The 17,681-nt window shown below is 41.5% G+C and overlaps 1 long non-coding RNA gene across 1 annotated transcript in view; it reads left to right on the top strand.

Annotated features, from left to right (window-relative positions):
• LOC114117542 (uncharacterized) overlaps positions 1-17,681 on the top strand; it is a 28,158-nt gene that overhangs the window by 3,793 nt on the left and 6,684 nt on the right. The window contains exon 2 of the long non-coding RNA XR_003591159.3: positions 2,400-2,535. This is a non-coding gene — a long non-coding RNA (uncharacterized LOC114117542). The remainder of the gene's footprint in view (positions 1-2,399; positions 2,536-17,681) is intronic.

Genomic DNA, 17,681 nt, shown 5'->3' with positions numbered 1-17,681 from the left:
TACATGTACATGTATCCATTCTCCCCCAGCCAGGCTGCCATTTAGCACAGTTCCTTGTGCTATATCGTGGGTCCCTGTTGGTTATCCATTTTAAATATAGCAGTGTGTACCTGTCCAAGTCAATCCTAAAGGAAATCAGTCCTGAATATTCATTGGAAGGACTGATGCTGAAGCCGAAGCTCCAGTTCTTTGGCCACTCGATGCGAAGAGCCCACGCATTAGAAAAGACCCTGATGCTGGGAAAGATTGAAGGCAGGAGGAGAAGGGGATGCCAGAGGACGAGATGGTTGGATGGCATAACTGACTCAATGGACATGAGTTTGAGTAACCTCCGGGAGATGGTAAAGGACAGGGAAGCCTGGCGTGCTGCAGTCCATGGGGTTAGTCGGACACGACTGAGTGACTACTTGCAAAAAGTTTCAAAGCTAGTAAGTTTTAGAGCCAGGATCCAAAGTGTGTGATGTAAAAAGTTTTGGTTGCAAACAACAGAAATAGATTCTAGCTACTGTGTGCGTGCTGTGTGCTTAGTCGCTCAGTTGTGTCCAACTCTCTGTAGCCCGCCAGGCTCCTCTGTCCAGGCTCCTCTTGGCTGGGGATTCTCCAGCCAAGAATACTGGAGTGGGTTGCCATGCCCTCCTCCAGGGAATCTTCCCAACCCAGGGATCGAATCCAGGTCTCCCGCATTGCAGGCAGATTCCTTACCATCTGAGCCACCAGGGATGCCCATACAAGAAGGGTCTTCTAGCTAATGTAGGTGAAATTTATTGAAGGCTATCAGGTGGCTCAGAAAATGGATAAGAAAGGACATGCGTGTATGCTAAATTGCTTCAGTTGTGTCTGATTCTTTGTGATCCTGTGGACCATAGCCCACCACGGTCCTCTGTCCCAGGGATTCTCCAGGCAAGAATACTGGAGTGGGCTGCCATGGCCTCCTCCAGGGGATCTTCCTGAGCCAGGGATCAAACCTGCATCTCTTATGTCTCCAGCATTGGCAGGCAGATTCTTTACCACTAGCACCACCTAGGAAGCCCCTACAAGAAGAGTCTAAGAACAGCTTAACAAACTCCTCAGAGCATCTACAGTTCTTTGAATAATCACCTTGGCTGTAAAGCAAGGATAAGCCAGCATCAGTTACCTGGCCTAGCTTAGTCTCATGACTGGGCAAGGGGAGGTCACCTTGATTAACCAACCCGGCAGACCCTATACACTGAGGGAAAAATAATCCCTCATGGAAATTAGAGTGTTTTAATTCAATGAAGGCAGACATAGGGACTTCCCTGGCTGTCCAGTGGTTAGAACTGGATCATAAAGAAGGTTGAGCATTGAAGAATCGATGCTTTTTAATTGTGGTACTGGAGAAGACCTTTGAGACTCCCTTGGACAGCAAGGAGATCAAATGAGTCAATCCTAAAGGAAATCAACCCTGAATATTCATTGGAAGGACTGATGCTGCAGCTGAAGCTCCAAAACTTTGGCCACCTGATGCGAAAAGCCGACTCCTTGGAAAAGACCCTGATGCTGGGAAAGGTTGAAGGCAGGAGGAGAAGGGAGGCAAGAGAGAATGAGATGGTTGGATGGCATCACCAACTCAATGGACATGAGTCTGAGCAAACTCTGGGAGATAGTGAAGGACAGGGAAGCCTGGTGTATTTCAGTCCATGGAGTTGCAAAGAGCTGGACACAACTTAGTGACTGAACAAGAGCAGTCATGGTTAGGACTCAGCATTTCCAATACAAGGATGTGAGTTCCGTCTCTGGTGGGAGAACTGAGATCCCACAGGCCGTGAGGCCACAAAAATGAAGGCAGACATGTACAGTACTGGGTGGACTGTATATTTTCCCCAATAAACCCAAATCTGTCCATATGTAAATTCTTGGCCTTGTCCATTGTACTCTTCTACTTCTTAAATATGGTAGCAAGCTAGAGCCCTTGTTAGCTAGATGTCAGAAAGTTAACAGAGGAAGAAGGAGGTCACAAGGGACAAAATGGAGTAGTTCAGATTGCACGGTGATTTTATAAATACTTCTTTCTGGCCAATATGGTATGTTCTTAGCTAAGAGTGATTCTGATTTTTCCCCCTTGGTCCAATGAAAATCAAACAGAGTTAAACAGACCTGGCTCTGATTCCCTATTTCACCACCTACTGTCTGTATAACTCTGGGCAAAGCATGTAACTTCAGTGAGCCTCGTTTTCTTCATCTGTGAAATAAGCTAAAACCCACCACCTTACCATATTGTTATGGGTTTTAATTGAGCAAACCTGTTAAGTGCCTGACATATAAAATACTCCCAGTAAATGTTACTCTCCCCCTAGTCCCTGTCCCAGTGTACTAAAAAAGATTATATGGTATGAGTGTTTTTAGTATTCTGAAGATTGTATGCTTCATTTCTTCTGCAGGTGGAGTTTTTCTTACAGAAGAGTTTCCAGTTATTTCATGATGGCATTTGCATCTCCAAAAAACACAAATGGTCCCAAAACACAGACAAAGATGAGTACTTCGACACCCCTAAACCATCAGCTTTTTAATTACTAGGTGAGTAATAAGAACCATTTTATTAGCTGAAATCATGCTTTAAAGGAAAAAACAAAGCATTAAAATTTTGGTAATCAAAACATGAACAAGAATTGCTTAGGATTGTATAGTGGATTAAAAAAATGAAGGATTTCTTCAAAAATTTTAATTGAAAAAAAATGAAGTAAATTTAGAACAAAAATAAAGAAAACTTTAATTGAGCCCCAGTTATCCCATGGATGGAGGAGCCTGGTAGGCTGCAGTCCATGGGGTCACTAAGAGTCAGATACGACTGAGCGACTTCACTTTCACTTTTCACTTTCATGCATTGGAGAAGGAAATGGCAACCCACTCCAGTGTTCTTGCCTGGAGAATCCCAGGGATGCGGGAGCCTGGTGGGCTGCCATCTATGGGGTCGCACAGAGTCTGACACGACTGAAGTGACTTAGCTTAGCTTAGCTTACATGGCCAGAGTTGGCAAGAGATACAGAGCTCCCGCTTAGAAAGAAAGATCTTAGGGACTTCCCTGGTGGTCCAGTGGCTAAGACTCTCTGCTCCCAGGGCTGGGACCCAGGTTCTACCACTGGCCAGGGAATTCAGTCCCACATACTGCAACTAAAGACCTTGTGTGCTGCAACTAAGACCCAGAACAGCCAAATTAATAAATATTTTTAAAAAGATTTAGGAGATGAGAAGGCAGAGTGTCTACCAGCTCCACTTCACGTCCATATCCAACTGGTTTTCAGGCTCTGTGAGTCTTCCTCCGAGGTCTCTTCATCCAGACCCCTCTTCTCCTTTGACTGGTGCACATCCAGCTCCACGTTCTCAGTTCACACACTCACCCCCCTTTGCCTGGCACATTGCAGTAACCACTCAGCTGGTTTCACTGTCTCTAATCCATCCTCTATTCTGGTCCCAGAATGATCTTTCTAAAATACCAAACTAATCCTATGAAGCAAAAGTGATAACAGAGTGCTCCAAAGGATAAATTCCACCCTACCCACCATGCATAGCACTGAGGACCCTTCGTGTGTGTTAGTCACTGAGTCGTGTCCGACTTTTGGAGACCCCATGGACTATAGCCGGCCAGGCTCCTCTGTCTGTGAGATTCTCCAGGCAAGAATACTGGAGTAGGTTGCTGTGACCTCCTCCAAGGGATCTTCATGACCCACGGATCGAACCCTGAGTCCTTTATATCACCTGCATTAGCAGGTGAATTTTCTTTTTTAAATTTATTTGGTTGCAATTTTTGCTGAAGCATGTGAACCCTTAGTTGCAGCATGTGGGATCTAGTTCCCTGACCAGAAATCAAACCCAGGCCCCCTGCATTGGGAGCATGGAGTCTTAGCCCCTGGGCCACCAGGGAAGTCCCAGCAGGTGAGTTCTTTAACACTGGCTCCACCTGGGAAGCTTGAATAGCTTTTGTCAAATTTTATGAGAATTTCTAGGGTATTCCCTGGTGGCCCAGTGGCTCAGAGCCTGTGCTTCCAATGCAGGGGGCCTGGGTTCCATCTGTGTTCAGGAAACTAGATCCCTCATGCTGCAAGAGTTTGCTTGCTACAGCTAAAGAGCCCACATGGCACAACTAAGGCCCAGTGCAGTCAAATCAATACAAATGTTTAAGCTTTCATGATAATTTCTAGGTGAGCAATGATAAGAGAAACAGCAATTTCTATTAGGAATGATATTTATTTTGTTGTTCAGAACTCCCATTTTATCACACCCCACCCCCCATTTTTATTTTGGTTTAGTTAGGTTCTAGTTTGGAGTAAAAGCATTTTCAAAAATCTTAGCCTGCCATATGCAAAATAGATAGGCAATGGGAATTTGCTGCATGGCTCAGGAAACTCACACAGGGGCACTGTATCAACCTAGAGGGGTAGGGTGGGAGGGAGAGGGGAGGGAGGCTCAAAAGGGAGGGGATATATGAATACCTATGGCTGATTCATGTTGAGGTTTGACAGAAAACAACAAAATTCTGTAAAGCAAAATCCTTCAATAAAAAAATAATTAAAATTAAAAAACTGTCAAATCACTATGTTGTACACCTGAAACTAACATTATATTATATGTCAATTATAATTCAATAAAATTATATATAATGCAAATTAAAAAAATCTTGGCCCATGTATATACCCATATGTATGTGAATGAATGTATCAGTACTTAGACACACACATGCAATTTGCATATGTATACAGCAAACTGTTAATAGTGTGTGCACATGTGCTCAGTCTTGTCCGACTCTTTGCAACTCCACAGACTATAGCCCTCCAGGCTCCTCTGTCCATGGAATTTTCCAGGCAAGAATATTAGAGTGGGTTGCCATGCCCTCCTCCAGGAAATCTTCCCATCCCAGGGATTAAACCCACATCTCTTTATGTCTCCTGCATTGGCAGGTGGGTTCTTTACTGATTGAGCCACCAGAGAAGCTCAGCTATCAATAGTGGTTTCCCCTAAAAAGTTGGATGACATGGAAGAGTGGGAGGGAAGTCTGTTGGAAGAGAGAGTTTTTGTTTTTTACCATATACAGTGCAATGATATTTAACAATTTAAAAAACAAATATAAGTAAAAGCGAGCAAAGAACGGTAATGCTGAGACTTGAAAAACACAGGTTCCAGATCATCTATACTAAATAATCTCCTGCTTGACTTCAGCAAGTCTCTTATGCCTCTGATCTTTATTACCTGCCTTTGGAAATTGAGTGGCTTGGATCAGATGACCTCAAAGGCCCCTTCCAGGTCTAACATTCTGACACTGTGAAAGGGGTTACAAATAGATACCTAAGTTTACAGCTGGGCAGACCGTGTCCATATGATAACTTCAAGAGCTTTTCTACACTTCTACAACAGGGCATTTGCCAATGATCAGCGTAATTTTGAGGTCCTCTTTTTTGTTTTGGCCACACTGCACACATATGGGATTTTAGTTTGCTGGCCAGGGATAGAACCCAGGCACCCGCATTGCAAGCACGGAGTCTTAAACATGGGACCACCAGGGAAGTCCTTGGTTTTTGTTTTAATTTGGCCTTTTATCTATTCTGTAGTAAAATGAAAAATATGAAACTGTTTCAGTCTAAAATAAACCTCATAGGAGTTTAACTTCACAAGAGGCTTTAAGCAGAGAGATTGAATTCAAATGTAGATGCCAAAATTATAGCATCCTCAGATTACAAGATAATTCAGGCCTTGTGAAAACGTTGAGAGGAGGAATGTTTTATAAGTATGTATTTCTTTGCTGTCTAGTGTAAGGTTTTTTTTTCCATCTAGTGTTTTAATTGAAAGTGATCAACATTTCTTTTTTTTTTTTTAATATGGTTCACACATGTAGTTCAGTACACGTGTAGTTAAAAGGGTGTTCTGAGAAAAAGCACCTAACCACCATCCATCGGTCATAATTCAGGAGCGCCAAATGTCTTATGCCTCCATGGTAATGATGGCACTTGGTGAAATATGCAACCACAGCGTCAACAGACTAAAATAACAACCGTGGGATTTTGACTTAACAGCAGGCTCTGAGTAAACTGTGATGTAAACAAATTGCAACATTCTGCAAGGAAAGATGATTCACTCTAATGTTTTCCACTTGAAGTGGTACTGTTTCCAGGCTCTTTTTAAATTTTAATTGAAGTATGGCTGATTTACAATGTTGTGTTAGTTTCAAGTGTACAGCAAAGGGGTTCAGTTATACATGTCTATTCTTTTTCAGAGTCTTTCCCTTATGGGTGATTACACAATACTGAGTAGTGTATGTACTATAAGTAGGTCCTTGTTGGTTATTTATTTTATATATAACAGTTTGTATATGTTAATCTCAAACTCCCAATTTATCCTTCCAACCCTCTTCCAGCTTTTAAAGATCAAAAAATCTGATTGCAAATCCTTGGAATGAAGACTTGCTCCCAACCAGAGACTACAAGATTCTGAGTCTGCCTGAGGGCCTGACAGTTAAATAATTTGTTCCAAATTAAACTTCTTGTCAAGGGTAGAGTCAGAACCAGATCTGGGTTTGTCTAGTGTTTCTCCTTCTGCCCCTCATGCCTATCAGTTCCTACCTGACTCTAATCGCCTTTTGGTGAAGAACTGGATTTGCTTGGACTCTGCTTAGACTTGGTCATTGGCCCTCTAAAGACCCTATCTCCTACCCTCTATTTTATTTTATTATCAATGACTGACTTTATGTATTATTTGTTTATTTAAATATTTATTTTATGTATTTATTTGGCTGCACTGGGTCTTCGTTACGGCACGCAGGATCTCTAGATGCGGCGTGTGGGATCTTTTTAGTTGCATGTGGAATCCAGTTCCCTGACCAGAGAGGGAACTCAGGCCCCTACACAGGGAGTTTGGAGTCTTAGCCACTAGACCACCAGGGAATTCCCCCTGCCACTTTCTTGCCGACTCTCCACACCCCATCAAGTCAGTGCCCCTTTCTTTCTGATGCCTTCTGTTGTCATTGGACACCACGATGGTCCTCCCAACCTCCTTTTGAAAGGAGGTTGTCATCCTGGGACCTAATTGTGTTTTTTTTTTTTTTTTCCCCCACTGTCAGGTCAAACCATGGGCAGCAATTCATTGAGAATGTAGGGCTTGAGATCAGAACAGGGAAGATCAAGGTTGGGGGTCAGAATAGAAAGACCATGGTTCTAGCAGGGTTTCCTAGGTGTTAGTGATGAAGAATCTGCCTGTCAATGCAGAACATGCAAGAGACGTGGGTTTGATCCCTGGGTCAGGAAGATTCCCCTAGAGTAGGAAATGGCAACCCAGTCCAGAATTCTTGCCTGGAAAATCCCATAGACAGAGGAGCCTGGCAGGCTACAGTCCATGGGGTCTTCAAGACTTGGACATGACTAAGCACGCTTGCACCACAAAACCCAGTATATTATTCAGCTGAACATACAGTCTAGAACCAATGATTTTTCTTTAAAATCTATAAAGGTAACCCTTTGGGTCTCTGCTTATCCTCTCTAAAACAGAAAAAGTGAACAAAAAGATCCTAAGATTCCTTTTAGCCCTAATATTCTATGACATCTGAATCTCTTGTTGTTACTCAGTCAGCATGTGTTTTGCTGAGAGCTTCCCCTGGAACCTGTGGATCATACAAGGGAAAGTAGCTGTAATCTACCTGGGAAGAGAAAATGAACAGAATCACCTGGGGTGGGGGCAATAGTGAATCCTAGAAAGGCCAGGTGGAGCATGGGCTACAAGTGGAGGAGGAGTTGGGAAGAGTGAGACCAGTGGGTGCCAGAGAATTGCTGGTGCCCGAGACTTGGGAGGGGAATTAGATGCTTGATAGGACTTTGTTAGACACAGAGAAGGGTTCAGGAAATGTGTGAATCCTGATTTTTCTCTTTTTTTGTTATTCTTTATTTTTTCTTGGCTGCACTGAGTCTTCGTTGGTGCATGAGGGCTTTCTCTAGTTGCAGCAAGCAGGGGCTACTCTCTAGCTGCAGTACGTGGACTCTAGGCCATGCGGGATCAATAATTGTGGATCACTGGCTTAGTTGCCCTGAGGCATGTGGAATCTTCCTGACCAGGAATGGAACCTGTATGTCCTACAATGGCAGGCAGGTTCTTAACCCCTGGACCACCATGAAAGCCCTGAATCCTGATTTCTCAGTCTTCTGAAAAATTCTATAGTTTTTTTTTTAAATTTTATAGGCTCTCTTCTGTTTTCTTTTTCTTTGTTTGCTTGTTTTGACCACTTCATTGGCCTGTGGGACCTTAATTGCCCAACCAGGCATTGAACCCTTGATTTCTGCAGTGGAAACACACAGTCTTAACCATTGGACCACCAGGGAAATCCCCTCTTCTATTGTCATCTAGAAATTCTGAGATTATCTGTCACTGTTATTTGAGGGTCCTAGTCCAGGGGGCAATTAATTAGAAGGGAGGACAAAATGGTATTCTTTTTCTTCTTCTCTAAAGTATAAAAAGTGTCTACCTGTGATATACGATATTTCCTGGTTAGTAGCAAAGATGGCATTTTACAGGCCTTGAGGTTGTTGTTGAATCAATTATTTCAGTCTCCATTTTGCCTGCCCTTTGAAAGCAGAATTTGAGAATCTAAAAAAAGGAAGGAAAACAGATCTGTTGGAAGCATGAAACCAGCTCCTCATCCTCCTCCACAAAAGGGAAGAAACATCGCTGAGCGCAGTCCATGGAGTCGCTGAGTCGGACATGACTGAGTGACTTCACTTTCACTTTTCACTTTCATGCATTGGAGAAGGCAATGGCAACCCACTCCAGTGTTCTTGCCTGGAGAATCCCAGGGACGCGGGAGCCCAGTGGGCTGCCGTCTATGGGGTCGCACAGAGTTGGACACGACTGAAGCGACTTAGCAGCAGCAGCAGCAGTTTCTAAATAGGAATGTTCTGACAGTGTGAGAGAATTTAAAAAGTGCCAGGAGAAAGGGAAAACATTGAGCCCAAGTTTGAAAGCTGACAGAGTGCAGGGTGGGCCCCAGAGAGACAGTCACACCTGTTACTTGCTGTCTCTTGCTTCCTGGCTCCAGCTTGCCCTCCTCTGCCAAACCTTCTCACTCGAGTTATCCCTTCCTCAGATAGATACACAAATGACTGAAGCTCAGGAAAACACTTCTCCACTAATACGTAAACACACTTACATGGTAGCGATACATCCAAAGGATATTCATTTGTCGCAAGCATAATCATTCCTTCCCGCAAGCTTAAGCACCTGTAATATGCCACATACAGCACTCTGCAGTGGAGAAGTCAAGGTGAATAGGACATAACTTCTGTCCTCAATGGTATATAACAACAAACCTATACAGATAAACACTGAGCTCTAAGCCCAGAGGTGCACATATGCAAACATATATGTAATGTACACCCACTGGTATGTGAACTCATGAAATAAAAAAACAGAGCTACTCACTCATAAATTTCACAAGTTCTAATACTAGTAATGCTGAAATGTTTGGAGGGAGATTGTCCGTTTTCCTATTTTTCCTTTGTCAGTTTTGTCACCGCCTTTCATATTTCAAAAATGATTTCACTTTATAGTTCCATTCTTTTCTTATTTCTTGCCTTTAAAAAATTATGTATTCTCTAAGATGAATTGTCTCACATGGAGAAACTGAGAAAAAGGAAAGTTTGCCCAAGTTATAAATAAAGTTACCCTTTCAGGTACAAAATCTGTCTCAGTTGATAAAATGGAAAAGACTGGCAATATTTAGTGATTGATCTTTAATGATGTCTTTTTAAAATTTATTTTATTTTTGACTGTGCTGGATTTTCATTGCTGTGCATGAAAGTGAGGACCATAGTAAATCCACTCTGTATGAATGAGTTCTGTTCCAAAAGCCAATTCATAGGTCCAATTTGATCATAAATCCAACACAGTCAGCCTTGGTACCCAACTAACACAACTGGCTACACCCCGCTGTTTGTAAGCTTGCTTCCAGACATCCTGGGCTTGAAATTAAAAAAAAACTGCTCTACTGTACTGTAAAGTACACAAAGCACAGCCGCCTGTAGAGGATGGACACACATGACCATGCACGCCAGGCATATGAACTGATGTGACTGGACATGCGAACACACATTCGCATCTTTGAAAGTTCGAAACTCAAATGTTTGTATGAGGAGACTTACTCTGTCCATCTCTGGCTAATGTGTATTACTCATCAGATTCCTCTACAGTCTCATTGAGAGTCTCTTTCCACCCAAGAGAACTGGAAACATGGTCATACAAAAATGTGTACACTAATGTTCATAGTGGCATTATTCATAATTGTCAAAAATGTAAACACCCAAACATCCATTTGCTGAGAAATGGATAAACAAAATGGGGTCTAGGCAAACAATGGAATAGTATCTGTTTCAAGCTACTCACATGAATGAACTTTGAAGACATTGTGCTAAGTGAAATAAACCAGACACTAAAGGACCAATATTGTTTGATTCCACTTTTATGAAGTTCTTAGAATAGGCAAATTCACAGAGAAAGAAAGTAAAATAGAGGTTACGAAGAACCTCTATTTTACGGGTTGTTTAACAGGTAGAGTTTCAGCTTGAGTTTTAAAAACAGTTCTGCAGACGGATGGTGGGGATGTTGCACCAGTGTGCGTGTGCATCACGTCACTGGACTGTACGCTTAAAAATGGTTAAATTTTAAAAAGCACGGGCAAGAAAAAAGAATGAAGTACTGATATATGCTACAACACAGATAAACTTTGAACATAGTATGTTGAGTGAAAGAAACCAGACACCGAAGCCATCTAGTATATGATTCCATTTATATGAAATATTCAAAATAGACAAATCCATACAGACAGAAAATAGATGAGTGGTTTCTAGGGGTCAGGGAGCAGGGGAGGAGTGACTGACTGTAATGGGTATGGAATTTATTTTGGGGTGTAATGAAAACGTTCTGAAATTAGACAGTAGTGCTGGCTTTACAGCCTTGTGAATATACGAAAATGCTGGGTGGTATGGTGTATGAATTGTACCTTAATTAAAAAAAAAAAAACAAATCCGGATCCCTTTTAAAAAACTATGCTTTGATTTCTTTAACTCTAGATGTATATAATGAACTTGAAATAGTCCATCTTTAAAGCATACAGTCAAAGCCTTCTTTCCTTTTAAGGGAGCATCTTTGCCCCAGAATATGGCAGTAGACAGAATATCCTACCCTGTAAGTTACTGAGATTCATTTTCCCATATGTCTTAGTCCATCTCAGGTGCTATAATGAAACACTGGTGGGGGCGGGGCTTATAAACAGCAGAAAATGTGTTTCTCATAGGTCTAGAGGCTGGAAAGTCCCAGATCAAGGTGCTAGCAGACTCAGTGTCTGGTGGGAACCTGCCTTCTGGCTCAGAGACTCTCCGTGTGTCTTCACATGACAAAAGGGCTAAGAGGTCACTCTGTAGTCTCTTTAATAAAGGACACTAAACCCATTCATGAGGGCTTTCCTGGTGGCTCAATGGTAAAGAATCCGCCAGCCAATCAGGAAACTCTGGTTCGCTGTCTGGGTCAGGAAGAGCCCCTGGAGTAGGAAGTGGCAACCCACTCCAGTATTCTTGCCTGGGAAATCCCATCAACAGAGAAGCCTGGTGGGCTACAATCCATGGGGTCACAAAGAGTCAGACACACTGAGCGACTGAGCATGGATGCTCGCAATCCCATATATGAATGCTCTCCTCATGACCTAATCCTCTCAAAGGCCCCACCTACCTCCCTGGGTCATTACCACAGGGTTAGGGTTTCAATTTAGGAATTAGGGGTGACATAAACATTCAATCCATAATAAAGCTCTGTATCTTACTGTTCTTGTTTGTCTGATTTAGTCACCACTTCTTTTCTGTGCTGGTCTACAAGCTCCAGTCTAAAGATATTTACTAACCTAAAGAAGGAAAAAAAAAAAAGTCATGTACACAGTGTTTCTGGAAGACTTTACATATCCCCTGGAGAAAGAAATGGCAACCCATTCCAGTATTCTTGCCTGGAAAACCCCATGGACAGAGGAGCCTGGCAGGTTACAGTCGTGGGGTCGCAAAGAGTTGGACATGACTGATCGACTTCACTTTACTTTTACAAGAAAAGGGGCAATATTGATTTCCTTCAGACAAGAAAACTGTCTAAAGGGTGGAAGAGACTCTTACCTGGAGAGCCTTTTGTGTCTTTTGAATTTTTAATCATGTGAAGGTAATATCTATTCAAAATAACAATAAAATTTTATAAAATAAATTCACTAAAAATGGCAAAATGAGAAATACCTGAAATTTAAAATCTAGCTAAGTTTTTCTCATATTGTATTTGTGTTTTTAAACTAACTTTGTTACCAATAACTTTAAAAAGAGACTTATAAAAAAAGCAAATAGATAAAATAAAAAGGGACATATTTAAAATGACTATATTTGCATTTTCATTCTACTTACTATGAATGGAAATCCCTAAATTAATATAACCAGGGCTAATGTTCACACAGAATTCATTGGTATGGCTGACCAGCTTCTGTCTGTTTTGATTGGTTGGTAGAATTGGTTAAACATTTTTAATATCATCCTGGATAAAATTCAAGGTCTTCAAACTTTTTAAAAGATCTTGTTAATTCTTTTCTTTTACCATAATTAATAGAAGCATATATTTCAAAGGTCATTGATATTTGCAAAGATCACTAATTATCTCTCTCCTCCAAACAGCCAAACTACAGGGTCAGGGTCAGGCATGGTTTTACCATGCTCCTTGTTGTACATTGCTTGATGCTATTAGGCATTTAATAAATATTTTCTAAATGAATAAATGATACTCACTGATTTTTCTCTTTTGCCCAACAACAAACTTATTGCATAAATTCACTAGATCATATGGTAATCTTTATACCTCCATGAAAGCCACAGGAATTAAGTTTAAAAGGGATATTTCAAGTTTATTTTTATTCAGTTTTCTCTCTCCATTTTAGGTTTTAGGCTTTATTTGTCTGTGTGTTTTATGAACAACATAACAGATTGATAGCATAAGGAATGCATTTTCAATAAAAAAAAAGGAGAGAAGTAAGCATACAGATTTTTAAAAATTTCCTTTATTTATGGCTGTGCTGAGTCTTCCTCGCTGCACAGGCTTTTCTCTAGTTGTGGTGTGCAAGCTTCTCATTGCCATGGCTTCTCTCGTTGCAGAGATTGGGCTCTAGAGCCTTCTCATTTAAGTTGTAGTGTGTGGGATCAACACAGGCTCACTAGTTGTGGCACACGGGCTTAGTTGCTCCGCTGCATGTAGGATCTTCCCAGATCAGGGATCAAACCCATGTTACCTGCGTTGGCAGGTAGATTCTTTACTACTGAGCCACCAGGGAAGCCCAAGGATACTGATTTTTTTTTGACGAACTCAATTTATTCTTTTTTTATTTTTATTTTTACTTTATTTTACTTTACAATACTGTATTGGTTTTGCCATACATTGACATGAATCCACCATGGGTGTACATGCGTTCCCAAACATGAACCCCCTCCCACCTCCCTCCCCATAACATCTCTCTGGGTCATTCCCGTGAACCAGCCCCAAGCATCCTGAAGGATACTGATTTTTAAACTTGGCATTACTTGGGATTTTCATTGTAGGAGTCAAGTATTGGCTTTAAAGCTCAATCTCATATTAGAAATAAAGTCACTTTTAAAAACAACCTGGATAGTAAGGGGCAAGAGGTAATGTGAAACCTATTCAATGATAGACAATCCAAAAAGTGTTTCATATTTAGCCATGTGTGCATGCTCAGTCATGTCTGACTCTTTTGCGACTCCATGAACTGTAGCCTGCCAAGTTCCTCTGTCCGTGGGATTTTCCAAGCAAGAATATTGCAGTGGGTTGCCATTTCCTTCTCCAGGGGATCTTCCCAACCCAGGGATCAAACCTAGGTCTCCTGATTGCAGACAGATTCTTACCAGCTGAGCCACCAGTGAAGCCCAGGATAATATAACCAAAAAGCAAAAAAAAAATAACGGCCTCTTCCTTCACCTTGACCTCACTGCCTGAGGACATTCCTTTCCTTGCCATTTGGTGTGAGGTGAGTGGCGCCGATGCCCTAACAATGGTCCTCGCATCTTGAAAGTGCAGCAAGAATCCTTGTAACAACTACTGAAAATGGGATTTTCACAATCCTATTGTCAAGAAATCCCGAAAGGCATTAAAAGTAACTATAAAATATAATTATGATATGATATAAGATAGTATTGTTGCTGTTTAGTCACTAAGTCGTGTCTGAGTCTTTTGCGACTCCGTGGACTGCAAACCCATCAGGCTTCTCTGTCCACGTGATTTCCCCAGCAAGAATACTGGAGCCAGTTGCCTTTCCTTCTTCAAGGGATCTTCCTGACTCAGGGATTGACCCCCTGTCTCCTGCTTGGCAGGCGCATTCTTTTCCACTGAGTCACCAGTGATGGGCATGTAAGATAGTATAGCATAAAATAATATAGCACAATGTCGTATACTAATTATATGATATTAATATTAAAAAGGAACTAACTGTAAAATGAGGTATCATACATGGGACTAGGATAAGAAAACGGTCCTAGCTGCTCCCCTGCCTCACACGTTAGATCCCTGGCTGTGATGGTATGGCTCTTTTTTCTTGAAGAGCTGAAGCAAGAGATGTGGGACAGATATATACATACTACTATATATATATATAATAGACTTGAAAAAGAAAACCCAGGAACCTACTGTATAGCACAAGAAACTATATCCAATATTTTATTATAACCTACAGTGGAAAAGAATCTAAAACAGAATATGTGTGTGTGTGTGTGTGTGTGTGTGTACATATATAAATCACTATGCTAGATACCTAAAACATTGTAAAATAACAATGCTTCAATTTAGAAGTTTTTTTAAAAAAGAGAAAGATACCAGGCAATTACCAAATTCGTGTACAGTTAATTCTTCCATGGACTATCTACTTTTGGGATTATTCACAGCACCTTTTAAATTCCGAGGGGATTTTCCCCAGCTGTTAAGCATTCTTCTGTCATCTACCCACCTTCAACTGGTAGAAGTTCAAGGAATGCAAATTCATTTTCTATTAGACTAAATAAACACAATTAGAAAGGAGAAACCCCCAAGGCAAAGAACACCTATCAAAGCCAAATATAAATTATCTTTGACTGTTATAATCAGGGAAATAAATGAGAAACCAATGTAATTATCTTTTTAATCTCTACAGGAAAAGTTTGAATGTTTTCTTTTATAGATTTCTTCAGTGCTTTATAATCCTAATGTTCTTTTATATTCATTCTAAATGACCGTTCTTCAATCTGAGCCTGTTCTCTTCTTCTGGGCATCCATGACAATAATTGAGCTGACCTCAATCCTTGCAAATGTGCTTCCTGTCCTATTTAATGTACAAACATGGTAACTTTATGCTTTGTAATTTAATTATTGTGTATCTAATGATTTACCCCTCATGCTTATTATTTTTAACATCACTATCAAATTGCCAACATCCGCTGGATCATGAGAAAAGCAAGAGAGTTCCAGAAAAACATCTATTTCTGCTTTATTGAATATGCTAAAGCCTTTGACTGTGTGGATCACAATAAACTGTGGAAAATTCTGAGAGAGATACCAGACTACCTGACCTGCCTCTTGAGAAATCTGTATGCAGGTCAGGAAGCAACAGTTAGAACTGGACATGGAACAACAGACTGGTTGCAAATAGGAAAAGGAGTACATCAAGGCTGTATACTGTCACCCTGCTTATTTAACTTCTATGCAGAGTACATCATGAGAAATGCTGGACTGGAAGAAACACAAGCTGGAAGCAAGATTGCCAGGAGAAATATCACTAACCTCAGATATGCAGATGACACCACCCTTATGGCAGAAAGTGAAGAGGAACTAAAAGCCTCTTGATGAAAGTGAAAGAAGAAAGTGAAAAAGTTGGCTTAAAGCTCAACATTCAGAAAACAAAGATCATGGCATCTGGTCCCATCACTTCATGGGAAATAGATGGGGAAACAGTGGAAACCGTGTCAGACTTTATTGTTTTTGGTTCCAAAATCACTGCAAATGGTGACTGCAGCCATGAAATTAAAAGACACTTACTCCTTGGAAGAAAAGTTGTGACCAACCTAGATAGCATATTCAAAAGCAGAGACATTACTTTGCCGACTAAGGTCCGTCTAGTCAAGGCTATGGTTTTTCCAGTGGTCATGTATGGATGTGAGAGTTGGACTGTGAAGAAGGCTGAGCGCCGAAGAATGGATGCTTTTGAACTGTGGTGTTGGAGAAGACTCTTGAGAGTCCCTTGGACTACAAGGAGATCCAACCAGTCCATTCAGAAGGAGATCAACCCTGGGATTTCTTTGGAAGGAATGATGCTAATGCTGAAACTCCAGTAGTTTCCACCTCATGCAAAGAGTTGACTCATTGGAAAAGACTCTGATGCTGGGAGGGATTGGGGGCAATAGGAGAAGGGGACGGCTGAGGATGAGATGGCTGGATGGCATCACTGAGTTGATGGACGTGAGTCTGAGTGAACTCCGGGAGATGGTGATGAACAGGGAGGCCTGGTGTGCTGCGATTCATGGGGTCGCAAAGAGTCGGACACGACTGAGTGACTGAACTGAACTGAACTGATGATATTTTATAACAGGGGTCCCCAACCTCTGGGTCACAGACCGATTGGTACCTCTCATCAGATCAGCAGTGGCATCACATTAGAAATACAGTGCACAATAAATGTAATGCTGTAGTTTTTCCAGTAGTCATGTATGGATGTGAGAGTTGAACCATAAAGAAGGCTGAGCGATGAAGAATTACTGCTTTTGAACTGTGGTGTTGGAGAAGACTCTTGAGAGTCCCTTGAACTGCAAGGAGATCAAACCAGTCAATCCTAAAGGAAGTCAGTCCTGAATATTCATTGGAAGGACTGATGCTGAAGCTGAAACGCCATACTTGGGCCACTGGATGCGAAGAGCCGACTCATTAGAAAAGACTGATGCTGGGAAAGATTAAAGGCAGGAGGAGAAGGGGATGACAGAGGACCAGAGGGTGGGAGAACATCACTGACCCAATGGCGGTGAGTGTGAGCCAGCTCCAGCAGATGGCGAAGGACAGGGAAGTCTGGCGTCCTGCAGCCTGTGGACTTGCAGAGTCGGACATGACTGAGCAACTGAACTACATAAAATGCAATGCGCTTGAATCACCCCGAAGCCATCCCTCCCTGCCTGTTCCCCCAGTCTGTGGAAAAATTCTCTTCTATGAAACTGGTCCTTGGTGCCAAAAAGTTTGGGGACCACTGTTTATAATATTAGCTACCATGAGTACAATGAGTCATACACTCTTTTAGGAATTTTATACATATTTTCATTTATTTAATCTTCCCAGTAACTCTAAATTTAGACATAATTATTCAATCAATGTATAAAGGAAGAAATTAAGAGATTCTTAGTGAGACTCTGAATGGCCTCACTCCCAAAGCCCCCATGAGTCCTTAATGCCATATTTTCTCTTATGTTGTGGAGCTGATTCACTATTGTGAGGCATTTGGGGTTATTTCTGATTTACTGTAGTGATAATTATATCCCATAAAAATTTCTTCCCTAATCATCCTGGGTCCCCACGTAGCTCAGTTTCTACAGAGTAGCTCGTAGCACTGCCCAAAGTAATTTTAAAGATGAATACCAATTTTCATGTTGTCTCTCAAAGAA

This window comes from Ovis aries, chromosome 13, assembly GCF_016772045.2.
Source record: "Ovis aries strain OAR_USU_Benz2616 breed Rambouillet chromosome 13, ARS-UI_Ramb_v3.0, whole genome shotgun sequence".
Classification (NCBI taxonomy): domain Eukaryota; kingdom Metazoa; phylum Chordata; class Mammalia; order Artiodactyla; family Bovidae; genus Ovis; species Ovis aries.
The sequence above is the reverse complement of the archived record's forward strand: the minus strand, read 5'-3'. Positions and strand labels throughout refer to the sequence as shown.